This window comes from Malania oleifera, chromosome 3 (genome assembly GCF_029873635.1).
Source record: "Malania oleifera isolate guangnan ecotype guangnan chromosome 3, ASM2987363v1, whole genome shotgun sequence".
Classification (NCBI taxonomy): Eukaryota; Viridiplantae; Streptophyta; class Magnoliopsida; order Santalales; family Ximeniaceae; genus Malania; species Malania oleifera.
In genome coordinates this window covers 12,936,909-12,949,151 of record NC_080419.1, presented here as the reverse complement: position 1 = coordinate 12,949,151, position 12,243 = coordinate 12,936,909, and the positions used below count along the sequence as shown (strand labels likewise).

Sequence of the window (12,243 nt, the reverse complement as noted above, 5' to 3'; positions counted from 1 at the left end):
TTACAGGGAGTGTCTTATATGTATATCTGTTAATTTATGTGAATATGGATAATTAATAAGATAACTTCGAGGGCTTGCTGAGAAAGAGGAGTGCCCTAGTAGCAGTAATGGTATTAGAGCAGAGGGAAGCTACTTGTACAGCCGGGTAATCTTCCATATCCTCGACTAATTGTGTGTGTGAGTGTAAAATAAGAATGATTTCATAAATGTGTTTATTTACTTAGTGAACTGGTTATTTTATGTACACTAGATGCATGTTGGCCACACACTGACATTAACTTAATTTTTCCCTTACTGAGTTGTGTCTCACCCCTACTTTACAAACTCTCTTTTTAAGAAATCCTAGGGATCGGGTCTAACAGGTTAGAGGAGTCGAGCTAGTGGTTTAAATTAATGTAGGTGGTATGTTTGGACAGAGATTTTATTTTTTTATAGTTTTATGGGATGTAATTATGTGAAAATGGAGATATTTGTGTATAAAAATAGTTAGAATTCTGGTAATGTAATTTGAGGATTTTGTATTTTATTTCTGCTGCGTATGTATGTTTCATATATGATGAATAAGGTATAAGGTACACAGACGTCACTAAAGTAGCACCCTGGGCCCACGTGGCGGTTCAGGGCATTACATGGTTCCTTTGAAAAAATTCATTGTGATTTGTGGGGACCTGCTCCTACTCTTTCTATTGAAAAATTCAGATATTACACTTGTTTAGTTGATGATTTTTCTAAATATACATGGATCATTCCTTTATTTTAGAAATCTTATATTTTTAGTGCACATATAGCTTTTGAAAATTATGTAGCTAGACAATTTAACAAGCAAATTAAATTTTTTAATTCAGATGGAGGTGCTGAGTTCTTAAATTCCAAATTGTCTACTCACTTTCTTTCCACAGGTATTGTGCATCAAGTATCAACACCATATACGCTCGAGAAAACAGGTATGGTTGAAAGACGCCATGGGACTATAAGAGAACTAGGTATGACCATGTTATTTCATTTTGGTGCACCTTAATTTTTGTGGGTAGAGGCCTTCACTTCCACTGTTTATCCAATTAATCGGCTACCCTCATCAGCCCTCAATTTTGAAACTCCATATCATGCATTACATGGAATACATCCAGTTTACTCCTCACTTCGAACCTTTGGGTTTAAGTGTTTTCGCTACACTTGGGACATGCGACATCACAAGTTTGATCCCAAAACACTTCTATGCATTTTTTTTGGTTATAGTGACCAACACAAGACTTATAAATGTTTTCATCCATCAAGTAGGAAAATCTTTATCTCTCGGCATGTTGTCTTTGATGAGCTGGTTTTTCCCTATAAGTCTACACACACCACCTGGTTAACAACAACAACAGCACACGTAATTAGTATCTTTGACACTTGGCTACCTGACAATACCACTCACTCGCTTGGAGACACAACCTCAGACTCGTCCACATCTCCATGGATAAGTACCGTACAACCATCCTAAGATGCAGCAACATTTATCTCCCGAAATTCCACATCAACCGACCCTCCATCCCTGCCTCTTCACAACACAGTGTCACCTACCATCACTAACACCTCAGCATAGGCTTTTCCTGCATTACCTCACAGCGTGGCTTCACCAAACACATCACCGCCCCACAACTCACTGCCACCTAATAACTCAGCAATATCCCATACCATAGACCCACAACCTGTAACGTCTTCAAAATTCTCACCTTTTATTTTATTTTTTATATTTTTTTATATATATAACCATATCTACGCAGCGGATACATAAGTCATACAACCATTTATACTGTACAATACCAGAGCTCAAAATATTCAAACCATAGTCATATTAAACAACTTCCTCCAGTATCACCTGCCCCAAAAATACAAAACTCTGTCACAAACTCACCCCACAATCAGGGTAACCAAGTAACCTCCCTATTCGCGAGCCTGATCTGCTTGCCTAACTGGCTCACCTGAAAAATGGTAAAGTAATGGGGTGATACGACGCTTAGTAAGTGGAAATATGTTATTACTAGTGTGTGGCGACCGAGTAGTATAACTATAATAGTAGTATTTAACACTGCATGATCTGACAAATCTGTAAAGCACATATATCATATGTATAGTAGTTTAAAATATTTGTATCATCTAAACTTTCTATCATACATACTGCTAATATCATACTATATACAACAAAAGCTGTAAAACTGTATACATATACATATACATAATTGTGCTCTTTCCCTGGGACTCTGTATGTCGTGATTTGACCCCTCACGACAGGGTTGTGCGGCACGTAGGCTGGACTTAACTCTGGTCGGCCCTCCAGGTAAGTCATCATACTCTACACTACCTCAGTCCGGCCAAACTGCATCCACTCTTAAGCTCAAGACTCGTTGCTACCTCGTCAAACTGGCCTCCTCAATCCGGTGAATTGGAGAGCTGCATCCTTTCCGAGCACAGTTTGACGGTACCCACACATTATCTGAGATATGTGGTTGCTGTAACAACCTACTATTTAACTAGGGGTTTTTTTTATATACTATAACATTTATAATGCTCTGATACCAAACTGAATTAAACCCAACCATCAACCTAAGCAGCGAGAAGTAGAAATCAAATAAACATAACCATACATAATTATATACAATACCAGAGTGCTAAAAGGTTCCTCAAAACATACATATAAGACTGTTTCCCAAATATCCTCAACTGGCTAGGGCTATACAAAAATACTCACTCTACTGTCAGAGCAATACTGGGGCCCCTCTATCTGCGAGCCTGATTTGCTCGCCTACCTGGATCACCTGAAAAATGTTAAAGTAATGGGATGAGCCAACGCCCAGTAAGACGAAATATACTATTGCTAGTGTGTGGCAATTGAGTTACAATACTGTGAAAATCTATTACTATATAATCATGTATTACTGAATCTGTAATTACAATACCAGTAATATAAACCATCACCTTTTCCCTATTGCTTAACATATCTGTATTTTAGGTTTCTACTCAAAATACTTCTAATATATATATATTTTCTATCTTTGTAACTCTGTATAAACATAGTAATAACTGAAAACTTCCCTGTGGATAATAGTGTGTCATGATTTAACCAATCATGATATGGTTGTGCGGCCCGTAGGCGGGATCTATCCTAGCTGGCCGACCAGGATAAATCACTATACTCCATAGGTCTGATCAGCCCTCCTCAACCCATATCTGATGGGGAGTCTATCCACTCGTGGGCTCTATATCATCGACCTTTATACCATGTATTATCTGAATAGGTGGTTGCACTCCATATACTATATGTAGCAATGGTACTGTACTCTGTAATCTGTAATGGTCCATCAGGGTCTGATACTATATCATACATTTCTATATACAACTATCTATTTTACCATGATTCTATAAAAACTGTATAAACCATGACACTGTGATAAACTGTATCTGTATAAACTGTATTTTTTGAAATAAACTGTAAAACTGTATGTCATGGTACTGTAAACTGTATCTGTATCAACTATATAATCATGGTATTCTGTAATTACTACAAAATATATTCACTGTCTGTATACTCTGTAAAACATATTTCTGAAAAATACTGTAAAACATGTCTCTGTACTATATCTATATTCTCAAGTCACATAATAATTTAAAACATATTAATCATACTTGATAAACTGCATAAAATTCTGCTGTGAATATTAATTTGGTAGAATATATATATATATATATATATATAATTTTATACAGAAATCATACTCGAATGACCTAGCATAGCATATTTCTCTTACCTGATTTTTGCTAAAATCTCCCTACTATAACGGGTCCTACACCTGCAGGATTTTCCACTCAACACCCTAAAAACCATAAAACCCAGAACAAAATATTACTATTTCTATGTCTACGTCATTTCCTACAACTGCTACTAAACCGAATTTTGCTTAAAAGACCTTACCCTAAATTTGGGATGAAATCCAACTTCATCCCACTGACGATCCGCTCCAGCAAACTTGGAGAGAACTTCCCCAGGAGCGTCGTGGTGACCTCAGATCGTCGATTCAACGACTGACGGGGCCAAAATCAAAGAGAGATGGAGGTGGAGCCATAGGAGAGAGAGAGAGAGAGAGAGAGAGAGAGAGAGAGAAGAGGGTTACGGTGAGATTTATGTGCAAGAAAATGAGTTTAGCACTATTTATACTATGACCTTCATCAACGAGCCACGTCATCTCATCGACGAGTCCTGTAGAAAGTTCATCGACGAACCTGCACCCTCGTCAACGAATTTTAGACTTCCAAAAAAATCCTCTCTCAGTATCTTCTCGTCGACGAAACTTGCCCTCGTCGACGAGACCCTCTTGTACCCTCATCGACGATTGACAAATCCCCTGTGTTCGTCGACGAGGCCATGAGAAAATTCCCTAGGTTATTATATTCAAAATGCAATGTTCGCGTTCATCGACGAAGTCGACTGCCTCCTTCTGTTACTGTTTCCATTTCTCTCCCTCTTTATTATTTAAATACCATTATTTTTCGGGTCATTACAGTTGCACTCTATTCTGTATATAGCAACGGTACCGTGCTCTGTAATTGTATTTGTGTATAGTCATTCCACAAGGATCTGATACTATATACATATATACTATACTATTTTTACTGTTTTCATTATGTTTCCAAAATAACCATAACACTATTAATCTGTACTGTAAATACTGTAATATCTATAGCATCTTGATGCTATAACTGTATAATCTGTCTGTATCTTCTATCTATATAATTTGTCTATATACTCTGAGTGTTATAGCATTTAGGAAAACATAACATTTTGTAAACACTATATATACTAATCTGAATAAACATCTATGTATATCTATATCTGCCTGTGAAACTATTTGAATAAAACTGTATATGTACATGCTTCTATATGTATAATATCTGTGAATATCTGACTATATCTATATGTTCTGTATAACATCATATATTGGGAAAACTGTGTAAAATTCTACATCAAATAATATCTACTCAGGCCACACATACTTTATAATCTCATATTCTATAAAAACTACATAATAATTGGTACACATGCACTGTAAAATTTCTGTTAACATAAGCAAATCTCCTAACATAGCATATTTCCCTTACCTAGTTTTTGAAAAGCCCTCACTAAACTCTGGCCCTACACCCGCATGGTTCTCCACTCAATACCCTGAAAGCGACATCCCCCAGAACAAAACATCAGTATTTTCCTACATACAACATTTCCTATAATTGTAGGGAAAGCATATTCTAAATAAAACACCTTACCCTAAGTTTGGGATGAATTGCAGGGAAAACATATTCTAAATAAAACACCTTACCCTGAGTTTGGGATGAATTCCAAACTAACTCCACCAATGATCAGCTCCGGCAGACTTGTAGAGAACTTCATCAGGAGCGTCGTGGTGGCCTCAGATCTTCAATCCAGCGAGCAACGGACTCGGAATCGAAGAGAGAAGGAGAGAGGGGTATAAAGAGAGAGAAAAAAGATTCCTGCACTGTAAATTATGTTAAAATCTAGTTTTTAGAAGTACTTATAGGCCCGGATTAGTCGACGAGACACATCATCTCGTCGACGAGTTCTTAAGTGATTTCATCGATGAACCTTACTTCCTCGTCGACGAATTTTAGAATGCCCAAAACCCCTCTTGGTATCTTCTCATCGACAAGACATGGTTTCGTCGATGACGTCTCCTTATGCGCTCATCGACAAACTCCCTGTGTTCATCGACAAAATCCCTTGCCTCCTTCTTTTTCTGTTTCCATTTTCCTCCCTCTTTATTATTTAAATATCATTATTCTTCGAGTCATTACATTCTCCCCTCCTTATAAAATTTCGTCCTCAAAATTTACTATTCATATAACTCATCATTCTTTAAAGGCAAAATGGTCTACTTATTTTATTACCTACCCTCACTTATGGTGGAGGAATACTGTGGTTACATTCTATGTTTTGAGAGATTACACAAATAAAATTAAAAACTACTTACTATCTAAATAGTACATGTACCTGCAAAAGAAACATTTCCTAACTATTTACATTACCTGATTACTCTTGGAACAAATGTGGGTATTTCTTTTTAATTTCATCCTCGAGTTTCTATAAGGCTTCTTCCATAGCATGGTTCCTCCACAAAATCTTCACTAGCTGAATTTCTTTAGTACGCAGTTTTTGTGTCTTTCTGTCTAAAATCTATACTTGCATTTCTTTATAAGTTAGTGAATCCTTGAGTTCTATCTCTACATAGCTGACAATGTGGGACGGGTCTAGGACGTATTTCCTTAACGTAACAACATGAAACACGTCATGAATTCGAGTCAAACCTGGTGACAAAGCTAGCCTATAGGCAACTGACCCTATTCTCTCTAGTATCTCAAAAGGGTCAATATACCTAAGGCTCAACTTTCCATTCTTTCCAAACCTCATAACTCCTTTCAGCGGAGCTATCTTCAAAAATACTCGATCTCCCACATCAAACTCTGGTTCTCGGCGGCGAGTATCTGCGTAACTTTTCTGTCGACTCTACGTGGTGCTAATTCTTTCTTTAATTAGTCAGACCTTATCACACTGCTACTGTATAATCTCTGAACCTAAAACTCGCCTCTCACCTACCTCATCCCAGAAGAGAGGAAAACGACATCTCCTGCCATACAGTGCCTTGTACGAAGCCATGCCGATACTAGACTGGTAGCTGTTATTTTAAGCAAATTCAACTAGTGGTAGAAACTGAGTCCAACTACCCCCAAAATCTAACACACATGCACGAAGCATATCTTCTAAGGTCTAAATTGTCCTCTCGGTCTGTCCATCTGTTTGGGGATGGAAAGCAGTGCTAAATGCTAATTGTGTACCCATAGTCTCTTGAAAACTTTTCCAAAATCGTGTAGTAAACCGAGGATCTCGGTCTGAGACTATGGATATTGGTACTCTATGAACACGAACTATCTTCTGAACACAAATCTTTGCCAGTCTGTACATGGAATAGCTGATTTTAATAGGGATAAAATGAGCAGTCTTCATCAAACAATCCATAACCACCCAAATTGCATTCAACCCTTGACGCACTGACGATAATCCCGTAACGAAATCCATCGAAACGTGATCCCATTTCCATTCTGGAATAAATAATAGCTGCAACTGCCCTACTGGTCTCTGGTGCTCAGCTTTAACCTGCTGGCACGTTAAGCACTGCTGTAAAAATTCAGCTATCTCCCTCTTCATTCCACTCCACCAAAAGCACTTCCGCAGATCCTAATACATTTTAGTGCTACCTGGATGTATAGTGTATAGGGATCTGTGAGCCTCCTCCAATACAGTTCTCTTGATCTCGATATCTGTAGGAACATAAAGCCTTGTACGGAACCGCAAAACTCCGTCATCTGATATGCTGAATTCCTTACCTAGACCATCTCGCACCCTAGCCATTACCTCTGCCAACTCTGCATCATCACTCTGAGCTGCTTTAATCCTCTCATATAGCGTAGGCTGAACCACTAGAGTGGCAATGGCTGCCTGAGGACTTTCCTCTATTAATTCTATGTTGAGCCTCTCCAAATCTATAAAAATTGAATGTGGAATCTCCATGGCTGCTAGTACTGGTCCAATTGATTTCTTACTCAAAGCATCAGCTACCACATTCGCTTTCCCTGGGTGGTAACTAATGGTGCAATCATAGTCTTTAATAAGCTCTAGCCACCTTTTTTGTTTCATATTTAGTTCCTTCTGAGTAAAGAAATACTTCAGGCTGTTGTGATCTGTGAAAATCTCGCACTTTCCACAATATAGGTAATGCCTCTAAATCACGGATAGGATAATTCATCTCATACTCTTTAAATTGTCTAGATGCATACGTAATAACCCTATCGTGCTGCATCAACACGCATCCAAGACCATTTAAAGAGGTATCATTGTATATTATAAACCCATCCTCCTCTGATGGAATAGCTAATACCGGAGCTGAAACTAACCGTTGCTTTAACTCCTAAAAACTCTGTTCAGAGTCGTCGGTCCAATTAAACTTTGCATTTTTCCTTGTAAGTTGTGTTAATGGACCTGATAGTCTAAAGAAGCCATCTACGAAGCGTCGGTAATAGCCTGCTAATCCCAAAAAACTCCTGACCTCCTGAACGCTGCCTAGACTTTCCCAACTTACTACCACCTCTATTTTACTCGGATTGGTTGATACACCTGCTTTAGAGATCACATGGCCGAGAAAGGTAACTTGCCTTAGCTAGAACTCACATTTCTTGAATTTTGCATACAATTTTCTTTCTCTGAATATCTGCAACACCAGCCTCAAATGATGTTCATGCTCCTCAAAACTCCTCGAGTAGACCAGTATATCATCAATGAAGACAACCACAAACTGGTCCAAATATTGATGAAACACTTGATTCATTAAATGCATAAATACTACTGGTGCATTAGTCAACTCAAATGGCATCACTAAAAATTCTTAATGCCCATATATGGTTCGAAATGCGATCCTCGAAATGTCCTCTACTCTAACTTTCACCTGATGGTAACATGATTATAGGTCAATTTTAGAGTAAACTTGGGTCCCATGAAGCTGATCAAATAAATCATCGATCCTAGGGAGAGGATATTTATTCTTAACTGTCAGTTTGTTTATCTCCCTATAATCGATGCACAATCTCATGATTCCATCTTTCTTTTTCACGAACAACATTGGCGCTCCCTAGGGCGATACACTGGGCCTGATAAACCCTTTATCTAGCAATTCCTGTAACTGATCTTTCAATTCTTTCAACTCGACTGGAGCCATACGGTATGGTACCTTAAATACTGGTGCAGATCCCAGCAACAGATCTACAGTAAACTCAATTTCATGGTCAGGCGGCAAACCAGACAATTCTTCTAGAAAGACATCTGGGAATTCCCTCACTACTAGTATATAATCTTGTCTCAATTTTTCTTTTGGAAATTCTTTTATGTATGCAACATACCCTTGACAACCACCCTGTAGTAATCTTCTCACCTAAATAGCCGACACCAACTGTGGTGAGGCAAATACGTGTGGACCCACGAATCTATATTCTTGCTCATTCAGGGGGTCTAAAAATTACTTCTTTCTGGTGACAATCTATGCTTGCATAATGAGTAGCTAGCCAGTCCATGCCCAGTATCACATCAAACCCCTGCATATCTAGGACCACAAGATCATCTAACGACACTCTCTCTTGCATACTGATCGAAAAATTTCGAAGCACTTTCCTGCATTTTACCACTGATCCCATCGGCGTACCCACAAATAAATTTACCTCTAATAGTTGTGTCTCTACCCTAGTTATTCTGATATACCCCACCGATATAAAAGAGTGGGTGACACTTGTATCAAACAAAACAATAATTTTATATGGTAAAGGAGTAAGGGTACCTGTGACCATGTCTCCAGCTTTCTCGGCGTCTCCCGTCGTCAACACATAAACTCTTGCTTGCGCAGTATTTCTCTACTGACCTCCGTGGGGCACCTAGTATCCTCCCCGAAATGACCTAGGAGCCGGTACATAACCTGGTGGCATCTAATAGGATCGAGCCATATAACCGGGCCTTCCACAGCGATAATAGACATTCTCCCCCAACCAGCACTCGCCAGGGTGTCTCTGTCCACATCTAGGACATACGACAGGAAGCTGTCTACTCTGAAATCCCCCATACTCTACCATCTGTCTCTGGCCTCAGTCAGATCTACCTCCTTTCCAAGTGCCTCGACTGAGACTCCCCTGAAAACTCGAGGGCGCAATCCTCTTCTTCTGACTCTGTGTCTCAGTCTCCTTGGGTAGACTCTCCTCTGCTATAATAGCCCTATCAACCAACTCTGCAAAGTCCTAGATCCTCAGTATAGCCACGCCTATAAATATCTTGCCTTAAGTTTCTCTCAAACGTTTTGGCCTTCTTCACTTCATCGGGGACAATGTATGGGCAGAAACGCGAGAGCTCGATAATCTTGCCGCATACTACTAGACTATCATCGACCCCTGGGATAGACTCAAAAACTCCTGTACTCAAGCCTCTCTGACTGAGGCAGGATAGTACCTATCGGAGAACATCTCCCTAAATCGAGCCTAGGTCATCGCCACTAGTATAGCTCTCTGCTCCTCCAATAGCCTGGTAGCTGTCTACCATCCCTCGGCCTCCCCCGCCAGTCTATATGTAGCATATAAGAACCTCTGCTTATCGGTGCAGTGAAGTACTGTCAAGATCTTTTTTACCTCCTACACCCAGTTCTCAGCAACTACAAGGTCAGCCGCTCTAGAAAAGGCCGGCAAATTTATCTTCATAAATTTCTCTATAGTACATCCCTGAACTGGAGATGGACCTCCTTACTCTCTAGAGCACCGCGCTATCTCAGCCATAACTTGCTGAGCCACACTACGTAGCATATCATCTGAATCTCCACCTCCCGCGCCAGAAGGACCCGCTCCATCATCCCCACTGGTATGAGCGCTATAGCCTCCTATGTCCATCTTGCAAATACATAGAACACCATTTCAGAATTCCAATTCCCATACAAACCTAACTTATTCAACTAAAATTAAAAATCTTTTATTAACCATCCCTCTTAATCCTAATCTGAAAATCCAATCTTACAACCCAAACACACGACTCGTAGATAGTTTACTATGACTTTCCTGAAATTGTCACCTCAGGAAAAACACAGAAACCACCACGAAAATCTTGTATCTAGACCATAGAACAAAACCTCAAATCCTTTTTCCTATATTTTGGTATTGTTTTCCGCTGCACTCTAGAGTCTGCAGAACCTATTAACCTAGGTTCTGATACCAAAATGTAACGTCCTCAAAATTCTCACCTTTTATTTTATTTTTTATATTATATATATATATATATATATATATAACCATATCTACGTAGCGGATACATAAGCCATACAACCATTTATACTGTACAATACCAGAACTCAAAATATTCAAACCATAGTCATATTAAACAACTTCCTCCAGTATCACCTACCCCAAAAATACAAAACTCTATCACAAACTCACCCTACAATCAGGGTAACCAAGTAAGCTCCTTATCCGTGAGCCTGATCTGCTCGCCTAGCTAACTCACCTGAAAAATGGTAAAGTAATGGGGTGAGACGACGCTTAGTAAGTGGAAATATGCTATTACTAGTGTGTGGCGACCGATTAGTATAACTATAATAGTAGTATTTAAAACTGCATGATTTGACAAATCTGTAAAGCACATATATCACATGTATAGTAGTTTAAAATGTTTGTATCATCTGAACTTTCTATCATTCATACTGCTAATATCATACGATATACAACAAAAGCTGTAAAATTGTATAGATATACATATACATAACTGTGCTCTTTCCTTGGGATTCTGTATGTCATGATTTGACCCCTCATGACAGGGTTGTGCAGCCCGTAGGCGGGACTTAACTTTGGTCGGCCCTTCAGGTAAGTCATCATACTCTACACTACCTTAGCCCAGCCAAACTGCATCCACTCCTAAGCTCAGGACTGGCTTCTACCTCGTCAAACTGGCCCCCTCAACCTAGTAAACGGGGAGTTGCATCCTCTCCGAGCATAGTTTTACGGTACCCACACACTATCTGAGATATGTGGTTGCACTCTATTCTGTATATAGCAACGATACCATGCTCTGTAACTGTATCTGTGTATAGTCTTTCTACAGGGATCTGATACTATATACATATATACTATACTCTTTTTACTATTTTCATTATGTTTCGAAAATAACCATAACACTATTAATCTGTACTATAAATACTGTAATATCTGTAGCATCTTGATGCTATAACTGTATAATTTGTCTGTATACTCTGAGTGTTATGACATTTAGGAAAACATAACATTTGGTAAACACTATATATACTAATTTGAATAAACATCTATGTATATCTATATCTGTCAGTGAAACTATTTGAATAAAACTGTATATGTACATGCTTCTATCTGTATAATATCTGTGAATATCTGACTATATCTATATGTTCTGTATAACATTACATAATGGGAAAACTATATAAAATTCTACAAATATATACTCAGGCCACACATACTTTATAATCTTATATTTTGTAAAAACTACATAATAATTGGTATACATGCACTGTAAAATTTCTATTAACATAATCAAATCTCCTAGCATAGCATATTTCCCTTACCTAGTTTCTGAAAAGCCCTCACTGAACTCTG

At 38.6% G+C, this 12,243-nt stretch overlaps 1 protein-coding gene across 1 annotated transcript in view; it reads right to left on the bottom strand.

Annotated features, from left to right (window-relative positions):
• Window positions 1-2,688: 2,688 nt before the first annotated feature.
• Window positions 2,689-12,243, bottom strand: part of LOC131151609 (probable inactive patatin-like protein 9) — a 28,547-nt gene continuing 18,992 nt past the window's right edge. The window contains exon 3 of the mRNA XM_058102872.1: window positions 2,689-2,798. The gene's annotated coding sequence lies outside the window, so the exon portion shown is untranslated. The remainder of the gene's footprint in view (window positions 2,799-12,243) is intronic.